Genomic DNA, 13,689 nt, shown 5'->3' on the forward strand with positions numbered 1-13,689 from the left:
AATGGAGTATATCAAAATTTGTGATAAATGAATGTAACCCATAATACTTGTGAATTATGGACATATTGTCAGTAAGGTTGCATAGAGTTTCAGTGATGTTTGATACTGAATTCATGTTCAGCACTTAGGTGGTCATATTTTTTATTTTAGTTAAGCATCAGTCTGTTGAAAATGAAACAGCTAAAGGCAGGTGAGAAACCTCGAACCTTATTGCAAGCAATTTCATTTTCTCACACAGCACATAACATACATCTGGACACCTGTGATGCACTAACATAAGTATCATATATTTAATTAGATCAGCATCTCGTAGTAGCCATAAGTGATTTTGCACATAATGCCTACAAGATCAGAATTAGGCTATATCATTTTTATTTTATTTTTATTTTATTGTCATAGCTTTGTAAACTCAACGAGTGCCTCTGTGAACTCTCACGGGTCTATCATGCTTCTATACAGATCCGCAATCTATTAACTTTATTGTCTAATTCAGGGCCAATTGCCAAATTCCTCCACATACATAAACGGCACTCCAGGATGGGCGCACTGACGTCAGACGTCAGCCTCCCGCCGGTTCTAATGACTTACGTCATTTCCATGGCGCGCCGCATTAAATTGTTTTCTTTAGCATTTTTCAAACAAAAGTTACCCAGTCGCCATATTTGTCCTGGACTTTAAATCTAATGAAATTTTAATCACTTTAAAGCAATAAAAGGCCCGTCTACGGTGTATTTGTTTGCTTAAATACTCTATTAGGCTATACTTATTAGCTTACTAAGCTTTACCATAGCGGTCGTCAAGTATGCGGTTGACACCAAGGGACAGCAGGTGTTGCTGACGCCGTAATCCACGGGTGGCCATTTTGGGTGGTTCAATGGTCTTAATCTTCAAGTTTGGAAAACTTTCAGAGTCGCTGGTAAAATGCGAGTTTTCACAGCACTAGTTAGAAAAGCTCCTCTTAGCACTTTCATGTGAAAACAAAATTCGATTCTTGGCCTCTGCTTTTATACCTGCGGCTCAACACGTCATCATCACCTTGACTCCCATTCAAGCGACGCGGAGTGATAAGCATTTCTGCTTTATTTATTCAGAATAAGTTTCCCACAATTATCATATTTCTAAAAAAAAAAAAAATTCTCAATTAGTTTCACATTTTCGATTCATAAATATTTTTATTATCATTACCAGCCTGCCCTTATATTTTTTTTAATTATTAATTCATAACTTTATAAACAATAAGTATCAATAACTGTAATCAGGGGCGATTTTAGCCCATTTTTGGGGGTGCTTAAAGCACCCCCAAAGATTTCTTACTTTTTTTGGACAATATTTGCTGTCTGTATGACACACTGCTAAAAATATAAAAACCATACAGTACTTGATTGAGACATAAAATTTTAACAACAAAAGTATAGATAACCCCCCCTCTCCCAAAATGGTTTGTTCTAGCTCGGCTCTCCGCTGCCCTGGCTCCGTTGCTGCCAGAGCCATGGTGGCTGAGACGCAGCGGAGCGGAGGTGTAAGTGCCTGGCTTAAAACAGGACATATTAGCTGCATTTAACCTTCAGTTACTCTTTATATAGTTAGGTAGGAGTCATGTTTCTTTTTAGCTGAAAAACATTACACCCAGGTAACCTGCAGTGTTGAAAACATGTTTTCCGACGATGTTTGCTACCCTACAATCCGTCCTGCTCTGTAGCAAAATCAGCGACATTTGACCGCCCTGTTACTCCCATTGAAATGTATACAGCCTATTTAAAATCTAAAACTTAAAATTGTCCGTAGACTACTGTTGTTACCACTGTCCTATTTGAAATGGATACTAACTAGCTAACTGACTGGATGCCCATTAACCTTATAACTCCTGTTGTGTGTGTGTTTGTGTACAGAGAGACAGCCAGGTTCATAAGGGATATAAGGAAGTTTTTTCAAAAAAAGGAGCCACATTCAGGTAAAAGTGTAAAATCAAATGATCCATCAATCAAAAATAATGTTGGATCAGTGTTTCAATATTGATATCTTTTATTAGATGTTCATGTGGTTTGGTTATTTGCCTTTTGGTTGAAAGTAGACTGAGACAGGACTTTTTGTTAGTGATCTTAATAGTATTTTTTCATATTAATGTAATTTTTCATCTAATTGAATACAATCTATTTGTGTATGATTGTCAGTCCAAAGAGGGAGAGAGGAAAGAGGGGAACGTGAGGAGAAAGTACAAGGTCAGGAAGAACCAGGTAAGAAAAAAGACAGGGAACAGTGACAGGCAAAACAGAAACTATTAAACTGACAAAGAGAAAAAACCTGATTTTACTCATACAATCTGGAAGTTGTGCTCTCCCTATATAAAAGCTGCTATACAGAATCTGCAGAACAAACTGGGTTGAAACATTTTTGACCCTCTTTAACAACATTCCAACATAACATTATCATTGATTGGGGAGATTAAAATTAATGATATATTTTTATGTGGTTCAGCCACAACTCGACTAAAACCTCAGCCAGTAATAGGTAGGCCAACTTTTGGACCGTCCAGTTGTCTGTATGACTGCCGCAGTACAGTATCAGAAAGTGCCAAACGGTGCCCTGGTGGAGTGAGGAGCTGTAAAGAGAAGCAGATGCTCTGTTTATATTCTAAAAGTGTTTTAAGCTAGCTTGTTTCAAAGATTCTGTACAGCAGCTTTAAATGTTTTCCAAAAGCACACATACACTTATCAGTGTTTCTCAAACTTTTTACAGTGTGTACCACCTGATAAAAATGTCAAGCTCTCCCAAGTACCACTATGAAAGCATGAAACTCATAAATCTTACAACAGAAAATTAGTATTATTAAATTAGTAAAATTAGTATCTGCAGTAAAGATTTTTATTTGTAATAATTTATTCTGTTTTGGGAGTGTTTTTTATTTATCTGTATTATATTATACATACACATTAAAAGTGAATCTCTGTCCAAATGCACTCAGTTTACTTCTTACTCACTATGAACATCATTCATTATTCTCCCCCAGTAATTAAGGTTAGGATATGTATTTTTTTTTCTATTCCAATCCATTCTTCTTTTGCAGCATTTAAATAACCTTTATCAGATTTGATGGTTTTGTTACAGACTTTTCAAAAAAAGTGTTTTGCCTTTCTTTCTCAAATGTGGGGATTAAATTGTGTTAAAATGTACAAAACAGTGATGTCATGTTTTGAGACGAGGACCCAGGCACAGAGAGACTTGTTGAATTTAAGAATCATATGATTTAACTGCGCCCTTGATCAAATCAAATCAAAATCAAATCAAATCAAATCACTTTTATTGTCACGTCACATGTGCAGGTACACTGGTACAGTACATGCGAGTGAAATTCTTGTGTGCGAGCTTCACAAGCAACAGAGTTGTGCAAAAATACAATAACGTAAAACAAGCAAAATATAAGAATGGCTAAATCTGAAAGTAATAAATATATGTACAATATATAAGAGTATATGCATTACTGGATGATAAAGACGTTTTGATGTTTTTTCCACGTTATAGTTGTACAGAGTGAAAGTTACCTGAAAGGCTTGTGTACAGTGATTTATGCGCAACTTTTGAGGACTCTGACCACACTAAACTATTTTATAAACGCGAATTTCAAACTTGAAAAAATAGCGATCGGTTTCGCTTTTGAGGGTTAGTATTTAAACTAAATAAGCTGCTGCATTTATAACATTTTTATTGTAAAATTCTGTCCTTAAATGTTGTAAAGTCAAATAAAACTGGCAAATTAAAGTCACTCTCTCCAAATCAGGTAATTCCAACCTCATCTGGTTAGCTTTGATTTAAGTAACAGGTCTGTGTTCACCTAATTAAAGTGACCAAAAAAATGATTAAATGTGCTGATTAATGCAGACATGAAAATGTCATTATACTGAATTAAGTTCTCTTTTCATAAGTAGGTTAACTGTATTTAGTAAAACCAATCAAAAAATACTTTGCTGCTCCAACTTAACTGACTTAAATTAGTGTGTGTGGCAATCACTGGATTTTATTTCACTTAACTTGTTTTAACTGGTATATCCGTAGAAGTTTTGATTTGATTTACTAAACCAGGATATGTCAACAATAAGTACATTGAAATTACAACACGTTAGTTTTGTGGAATACACATTTATTATCAATGAAACACAGATATCCAACCCTCTGAGTATCAATACACATTTTCCTTCTTCTATTTTGGCCTTAATGTTTAACAGTTTTCACTAAAGGGCCAATAAGTAGGAAAAGTTGTTCTATGTTCACATGAATAAGATTATAGCTGGTGATTTTCTATGCTGTGTTACAGTAGCGGTTTTTGATACGGGCGACACGGGCGGTTGCCCGGGGCGGCATCGTGGTTGGGGGCGGCATCACGGGCATCGGCAAAAAAATAAATACAAAATTGCTGTACTCATGCTGCCATCGACGTCATTCCAGCACATATTGGGAATGGCATAGGCACCGATCGGTTTTCTATCGCCCATGGGAGTAAGGGCGCCCTCCGTTTTGCGAGGTGCGCCTGCTGCTTGCGGCACAGGGAGGAGAGGGCGGGACAACGGGGGATTCTCTGGCTGGCTGGAGCAGCATCTAATAACCAACTCGCAAAATAAAACAAAATAAAAACAAACCAACAAACACGAAAACACCAGACATCATGATACAGACTTATAATTTGCACCGATGTTTTTTTCGAAATTCTATACACGAAAAGTGAGCGCGAGAGCCCTCGGTGCGCCTGCTCGCTGCTGAAGTCAAAGTAAACAACGAGGCTCCGGTTACAGCAGTGCAAGTAAACAAACAATAAATATAAGAAGAGTAAGAAAATAAATATACACTTTAGGACTAGGGGTAAAGGGATCAATAACAATTTAACATTTATAATTTACAGTTTTAAGATTTAAAGTCTCACACAACCTGTCGAAAGGGGAGGGGGCCGGCTGCTTCCAAATAGAGCACATGTCATTCATCATGTTGTAAATCCAAGCCCATTATGTATCCATCATGATTTGAATCCTGGGTTGTGCGAAATCCCAGAAATAAACCCTAGACAAAGTGAATCTGTGAACTAAGGTGTAGGTCTATTAGGTTATGTTGTGGTGATCCTCGAGTTGGGGGATGGGTGTTCATACTGGAGTGCAAAATTAAAACCAATGGAAGATGGACAAGAAAAGTTCAAAGCCATCAGGTCCTCAGTTTAGAAAAAAGACAAAAGAAGAGGAGGAGAAATGAGCAAAAGATACAGGTAAGCAGATGTGTCATTGGATAATGGCAGGTCATGTATCCTGAAACGATCAGAATCAGAATACTTTATTAATCCCTAAGGAAATTATGTGGGCTACAGTTGCTCCAAGATGAAATGGTAAAAATAGTAACAGTAACAGACTAAACTCCAAACAATACATTATGTTACAGATTTTACACATTTAAGAAATAGCACTAACAGATCACTCAATTATAAATATCAAGGATTAACAGAGGTGATTATAAATAAATATTAAGAAGATTGACAAGAATATTACAGAGTAATAAAGAGCGTGTATAAAAAGGGTGTAACTATTGCAGTGTTTACAGTGTGTTAGATGGAGGAGTTGTACAGGGAGATGGCCACAGCCAGGAATGATTTCCTGTGTCGTTCAGTGGTGATTTTTGGTAATCTCAGTCTCTCACTGAATGTGCTTATGTGACTAGCCAGCATGTCATGGAGTGGGTGGGTATTATCCAACATTGTCTTTATCTTGGACAACATCTACCTCTCAGACACCACCCTAACGGAGTCCAGCTCCATCCCCACAACATTGCTGGCCTTGTGGATCAGTTAATTTAGTCTGTTGGCATCTGTGACCCTCAACCTGCTGCCCCAGCATGCAACAGCATAGAGGATAGCACTGACCAAAACAGAGATACAACAAGATAACATCTATTAGTAGGGATTGTAAAAACGTCTGTTTATGTTTGTTTGTCACTTGGCTATGATAGTAAACAGTAGACACTGATGTAGCTTACTGAATCTTTTGGACTGTGTTCAGCATAATATTAATTAGTAGTTGTCAATTGTTGATTTGTCCTATTCTCATTGTATGACGAGTTATGATGGCTGTTTGGTAGCCGTTTGCATACTATGCATACTCTCTCGCTCTTCATATATGTGTGTGTGTGTTTCTCTGGTGAAATTCAGTATGGTTCCAACAACAGTTTTATGTTAATGTACAATCCTTAATATGTTTTATATGTGTGTATGTGTGTGTGGGGGGGGGGCAGAGGGAGTGTTCACCCAGGGCGCCAAACAGGCTAGGACCGCCACTGCTGTGTTAATATCGTCAAATGTATCTCTTTTTAAAGAGAAAACTAACAACAAATGGACTCTGTAGCAGAAAGGAACTACACATGTGGTATGTGTAGTTCCTTTCTGCTAATTGGATCGCTAATTGAAACATGCCCACGCCTGTTGTGGAAATGTTTGTTCACTGGAATCAGCAGGTAAATAGTTTTGGAGAAACAGAAAATATTTACACATGGTACACACCCCTTCTGACATCTCTGATTTCCCCTTCTTTCTTGCCAATCTTTGTTACATTCTCCATTTTTATTTCCCCCCTTCACTAACCAACATAAAATGAAAACCTCCTATGAACACTTTGAAAGTCAGCTAAAAGATATTCAGACATAATTTCCAAAGACCATTAGTACTTCAATGTTTGGATCCAAAATATTCCAGTTCTGTTTGTCAGGGTCCTTTGTCAGGGTCCCTGAGCAGTTATGGACTTGTATTATAATATCTGTATTTTGGTATTGCTGTCCCTCGTTCTCCCTGCTTGTAGATATATGTGTGTATGTAGGTGTGTGTGTGGATGCAGGTGTTTCTGTGAGCACTCGTTTACAGGCACCTTCAGGCCTGGTGGGTGTGGCCCTGGCAGGTGATTGGCCACACCTGAAGACCGTGACACACCTGTAGCTGATCAGGCCTCGTCGGAGGAGCTACTTGAGAGTGTGGTGGAGCTCTCTCCGACGCTGGATCATTGCGTGGCTTCACGTTAGTCTCTCGACCAGTTCCTAGTTTAAGTCTGCTGCATTGTGCTGTGTCTGACGGCTGCCTCTCTCTTATGTTCCCAGGAGTAGCGGGGAGACGAGAGGACAGCGAGCACGGGGTGCTCATCACGGAGAAGCGGAGACAGGAACACTAGCACTGGGAAGAAGACACGTCACGGGAGTCGGGAGTGCACTGAGGATTTATTGTTATGTTTGTCCATTCACTGTAAATAAACGCACTGCTGACATTCAGAGCTCCTGCGCCTTCCTCACGGTTGGCCATCGTCAACCGTGACACTGTTGATGGTTGGGGACAAAAACCCTTGTCCAAGTGTTCTGCAGTTCCATTTCAAGGTTCCACTAAACCATCTTTCACTGCTCCTCTGTTTGCTTGCAATTTCTTGTCTGAACTCTTCATTCAAACAGCTTGTTTTTTTTGTTTTTTGGCACTTGAGCTTTTGTTGAGAGACAGTTTCCATCCAGTTCTATCACAATTTTTTGTAAAACCTCAAATATGTACTTAAGCTTTGTGGGGTAGCTCAAGACCAGTGAGTAAATGAGGCCAAACAAAATGGTGACTGCATTTGCAATGTTTCCAAGATCACGAAGCACTTTGACACAGTCAATAATTATTCCAGCATCTCTTCAAGGTCATCTGTGGGTTCTGCGCCTTCCTCCTTAATGGCGAAGATTCCCAGGATCATCTTCTGCATTGCCGCCTGGTTGTCCACAGCATCGTCAAAATAAAAAGAAATAAATCTTTAGCCAGAACACAAACCTGCAAAAACATTGTCTTTGCTTCCACAAAGCAAATCTATGGAAAGCAGAGGCCAGTGAGCTTATGAGGGTTTCTGGGTCTTCACTGAGATAAACAATTAGCGCCTTCAGTACACAAGCTCTTTTAGTTTCATCATCCTGCAGCAAAGAAAATGGCAATATCTAAGATTATTGCTGTATTGTGCAGTAAACAACACAAGAAAAAAAACTAAAAGGAAGAAAGAAACACAAAAAGTAACCACTGAAAAGTCCACAATACCTGAAATTTATAATAGTTTCTGCAGCTGAAAGTAACAGTTTAAATCTCAATGTTAGTGTTGGAGCTATTTGTTCTTTATTTTTATTATTTTGAAATTTGTTGAAGTTTGTTGTTGGTTTCCCAAACTGGATAAATAAACCATAAAACGCGACTTTCAGGTTTGGACAGTTGACTTCTTTTGCCTGCGTACAAGATCTTATCTCAGTGCAGCAGTGCCTTGTGGATTTTTAATTGTTGGGTGTTTGGTTGGTCAAACTAACGGAATGGCCACTGCATAAAGTAAAAAAGTCTTGCCCGTGGACCAGAAGGAATAATCCTTCATTAATGGATATGTTGGATATATAGATTTCATGGATCACCATCGAACAAAAGTTATTAGATCGTCTTTGGAGTAATCCAGACGGACTTGCTGCTTGAGGTTTGGATCAACACGTCACTCACTGATCAAAACTGATGAGTGATAATATTGTTTAGGCCGTAAAGGAAAACGGTGAAGCTATTGGAGTTTAAAGCCATTATTTCACTACAAACACTGATGAACTGAGTTTTGATTTGCTGAATTGGTGCGTAATTGGATCGCTAATTGAAACATGCCCACGCCTGTCGTGGAAATGTTTGTTCACTGGAATCAGCAGGTAAATAGATGTCATGTTTGTGCTTTATGCTGTGGGTTGGCAGTGTGCTGTGCATCTTTGTAATGTTTGAAATAATTCAAAAGAACGATCAAAAGTGTGGGATAAGCGTAAACAAAAGGATGACACTCAGATGCAATCGGAGAAAAAAAGCATCAAGTTCACACCAAAAGGTTTAGATATGTATATAAACATGTCAAGAAAAGCGGAGCTCAAAAAAAAAAATCTCCTCCTTGGATGAAATAAATCCTGAAGACAGCATCTCTAATATCTCAGGCGTAAAGCCGCGTTCAAAAACATTTTCAAAGCAAAGCCGAATTTCATCGACATCTTCTTCGCGCTTTAAATCTGCGGCTGACAAGGCGGCGCTCATGGAGCGACTCGCTGCATTAAAGAAAAAACATTTTATTGAAGCGCAAGCGGAAAAACTGAGAAAAGAAAAGGGGAAATTATCCTTGGAAACGGTGTTGACAGCAACAAATGCAAAGCTTTGTGTCTTAAAAATAAACTCAGTTTGTGGCTCTGAAAGTTCTGATGGAATGAACTCTTATTTTGAAAGAGGGCACGTACAAGAAGCGTCTGGGTTAAACCCTTGTGCTGATACACTTGTTCCAATAGAAAGAGATTACTCTGGTATAAATCTTCTTCCTAGCGGTTTATATCCCGCGACGCAGGGTCCGCTATCTTGCATGCCTTCCTCCACTTCTTCCTATCAAGGGCGTCTTCTGGTGTAACATTCACCGCCTTCATATCATCCTTGATTCGGTCCATCCAGCGCTTTTTTGGTCTTCTTTGTGGCCTGTTTCCATCCAGATCTAATTGCTGGGCTGTCTTTGCGATGGAATTTTTATCGCTACGGACAACATGGCCGTACCATCGGAGCCTCGCCTCTCGTATCTTGTCTGTGATTGGTGTCACTCCCCATTGTTTCCTGACATCGTCGTTCCTCGCTCGGTCAAGTCGTGTGAGACCCAGAGGCCACCTCAGCATCTTCATCTCCATGATGTGAAGAGCTTGTTCGTGTTTGGTCGTCGCTGGCCAGCACTCTGACCCGTAGAGTGCCACTGGGCGCACAATCGACTTATAGACTTTCGCCTTAAGATAGATTGGCATTCTCTTGTCAAATAAGACTCCACTCACCTGATGCCACTTCCTCCATGCTGTGTTGACACGGAGTCTGGCGTCTGGTAGAGTTTGGCAGTCCGAGGCGACAAGGGACCCGAGGTACTTGAATTGGGCAACTTTAGTCAGCGGCTCGCCATCGATAGTGATGGTACTGTTGGTCTGGGGGCCACATTCAAGGTACTCAGTCTTCTTGATGTTCAGGCGCATGCCGTTTTCGGAGAGCCGGTCTTTCCATGCTTGTGTTTGGGTTTGCAGGGCTAGGCAGTTTTCTGTTACTGATAGGCACACATCATCTGCATACAAAAGGCTCCACGGATGTGGTGATTGCAGATCAGCCGTCGCGGTGTCCATACAGAGAGTGAACAGCAGGGGCGAGAGGGCCGAGCCCTGGTGGACGCCAACGGTAATCGGGAAGGCTGGTGATGTTCCCGCTGAACTTCGGACCTCGCTTGTGACATTACGGTAGAGCAGCTGAGTCCATTTCACATAAGCTTCCGGGGCACCATGAGTTCGTAATGATCGCCAAATCAGCTTGTGGGGGACCCTATCGAATGCCTTTTCCAGATCCAGGAAGACCATGTGCACCGTCTTGTTCTTTTCCCGGTGCTTTTCCATCAGCAAACGGGCCGCGTGTATGGCATCGATAGTTCCACAGCCCTTAACAAAGCCGCATTGATTCGGGGTGATTGTGACCAGTTGACGGATCCGATTTTCCAGGACACGTTCGAAGATCTTCATTGCATGACAGAGTAGACGAATTGGTCGATAGTTGGTGCACTCTGTGACGTCTCCCTTGCCCTTCCAGATGGGCACTGTGATGCTCGATGTCCAAGCTCGGGGGGCTTTGTCTTCGACCGTGATATGGTTGAAGAGTGCCGCAAGGTATGTTGTACCGCGGTCGCCCATCATCTTCCAGATTTCAGCTGGGATGTCGTCCGGTCCTGTGGCTTTTCCGTTTTTCATTTTCTTCAACGCGTTTTGGACTTTGGCAGTGGTGATTGGTGTGACAGTCCCTGCGACTGGGTCCGCGGGCGGGATAGGCGGATGTGTAAATTCTTCATTGCTGATTCCAGTGAAGTAATCTGACCAGCGCTGAAGGATGTCTCGGGGGTCTCGCAGAACCTGCCCGTCGGCTCCCTTGATTTGGACAACATGGTTTGTATCAAAGTCCTGCTTCTCGCGGTGGCGGGCTTTGGCAAGTCGGTAGATGTTATTGGCCCCCTCTGGGGTTTGGAGCTGGTCATAAAGATCTTGGTAGTGTCGTCTTTTCGCGGAGGCCACTGCCCTCTTTGCTGCCGATTTCAGCGAGCGGTATTGGGTGAGATCTTCATGCGCTCGCGATCGCCACCAAGTCTTATAGGCCAGCTTCTTCGCTTTTATTGCTTTTTGTACCTCCTCATTCCACCACCAGACCTGTTTCTCAATGTATTTTCTGCCCGGTTTTGTTGAACCAACGGTGACCTCCGCAATGTTGTGGATGCGCTCCCCCGCTTCAGTCCACATCTTCTCAACAGGTTGGTCAGTGTTTACTGCAAGTGAGAGGAGCATAGTTGTCAGTTTCTCCTTGTGCTCCTTCGCCTTCCACCATTTGAATCGTTTTGGTCCCGTCTGGCATCTGGGCAGCTTTGGCTTGACAATCTTCGTATCCATGACAAGTAGACGGTGCTGGGGGGGCCACGGATTCATATGGAATTACTTCCGTGTCCGTGACCTGTTTGAGGTCTCGCCGCCGAACCATCCAATAGTCGATCTGAGTTGCATGTCCGCCACTGGTGTAGGTGGCTAGGTGCGATGGGCGCTTCTTAAAGAATGTGTTGGTAACAGCCAGATCGTGCGCCGCCGCAAAATCGAGGATACGTATTCCGTCGTCATTCCTCACGCCGAGGCCTTGTCCCCCATGGCACTGTGGGTAGCCACCCCTGTTCGATCCCACGTGGCCGTTCAGACGCCTCCGATTAGAATGTGTTCATCCGGGGCAATGGTCCGTATGATCCTGTCCAACTTGTCCCAAAATTCATTTTTCGTTTCATCGCTGCCAGAGATGGGCAGTAACGCGTTACTGTAATCCAATTACTTTTTTCAATTAACGAGTAATGTAAGGGATTACCGTTGCAAAAACGGTAATTAGATTACCGTTACTTTCCCGTAGGAACGCTGCGTTACTGCGTTACTAAAACCGTGAGTTTTTTCAAGAATGTCTCATGACAGTGACGTAAGCGAGTGCGACGTTCGTGACAACAGCTGTCTGCAGATCAACAATGGACAATATATCGAGTGCGGGAGAGAGTATGAGCATGCAGCGTTTAAAGCGTGGAAGTACTGACCTTATTTTGAGTTTGATTCCATAAAAAGTGACAAAAACATTAGTGTCCGTTGTGCGTGGGAAGAAAACTTCTTTTTACAGCGAAAAAACCCCCTAAACTTCCAAGCAAGCAGCGAGTGCGCTACGACGTAATGGGAAATTCACAGAGAAACTCGCGGAGTCTTCAACTGTCCGCTGCAGCACACCTGCACCAGGGTAAACCTCCGCCTACCCCAGTCCTGCTTTACAGGTGAAAATAGAGCAATTAGTCTTTGACTTTATTTATTTTCTGCTGTGTTTTACTTGCATCTATTTGAAAGAGTGAGTGTAAACACAAAAAAATATTTTGTTTTATGTGCTGGAATGTGCAGAAAATAGGTTTAAATGTTAAACAAATTTCTTCCAGTCACAGAATGTTGCATATAATTTAATTTTTGCTTGATGCATAAAGTTAAAAGATTAAAACTAATAAAACAAGTTTTAAGAAGAGACTTTTCCATTTGATTACATTTTGTATGATGGATTATGCAGAAAAAGTAGAATTTGGCTGAAAGATCTATCGCTTTATCACCTATTCAGGTTGTAAATTGTGTTTTTAAAAAGTAACTAAGTAACTAAGTAATTAATTACTTTTGAAAATAAGTAATCAGTAAAGTAACGGGATTACTTTTTTGGGGAAGTAATCAGTAATTAGTAACTGATTACTTTTTTCAAGTAACTTGACCAACACTGATCGCTGCATCCAGTCTGTGGTGCATAGCAGGTCACAACATTAACGTCAGCTGTTCCTAGTTCGATTCTGATAGACATTAATCGATCATGCTGGATCTGAATCACAGGTCTTCATACCTAAACAAAGTCAAAAACAACATCAGGTGGATGAGATGATGGTAAAAGTTCATGCTTCAGCTCAAGTGACGCAGCAAACACAGCCTCAATCTACTGAGAACCATACTAATGAGATTGCTAATATTATGCAAAAACAAAATGACATCACTACTTTACTTGTAAAACAAAACTTATCTTCTGTCCTCCCAGCCAGAAACAGCCCTGTGTTTGATGGAGACCCTTTCCAGTATAGATCATTTATAAATGCCTTTGAAAATGGAGTGGAAGCTAAAAGTTATAACTGGAGCGACTGTTTGCATTTTTTTAGAGCAGTCCACTGGGGGGCAGCCTAAAGACTTGGTGCATAGTTGTCAGCATTCCTGAGGAGGGCTATTCCAGAGCCAAACATCTTCTTGAAGAACATTTTGGGAATGAAAATAAAATTGCCTCTGCATATATGGAGAAGATTAAGAGTTGGGCACCTATTAAAAGCGAAGATGTGAAAGGTCTTCAGTCATTCTCTCTTTTTCGTCAAGGATTTTTAAATCTAACACAGCAAACTGTTTATATGAAAGAGTTGGATTTGCCCTCAAACATGAGAATGACTATTATGAAACTTCCATACAAACTGAGAGAAAATGGAGAGGAGCTAAAATGCATTGGGATAAGTTGACTTTTATCAAGGAAATGGGAATTTGTTTTGGTTGTTTTACAGTTGGTCACACAAGCAAAGACTG

Source organism: Pelmatolapia mariae, linkage group LG16_19 (genome assembly GCF_036321145.2).
Source record: "Pelmatolapia mariae isolate MD_Pm_ZW linkage group LG16_19, Pm_UMD_F_2, whole genome shotgun sequence".
Lineage (NCBI taxonomy): Eukaryota > Metazoa > Chordata > Actinopteri > Cichliformes > Cichlidae > Pelmatolapia > Pelmatolapia mariae.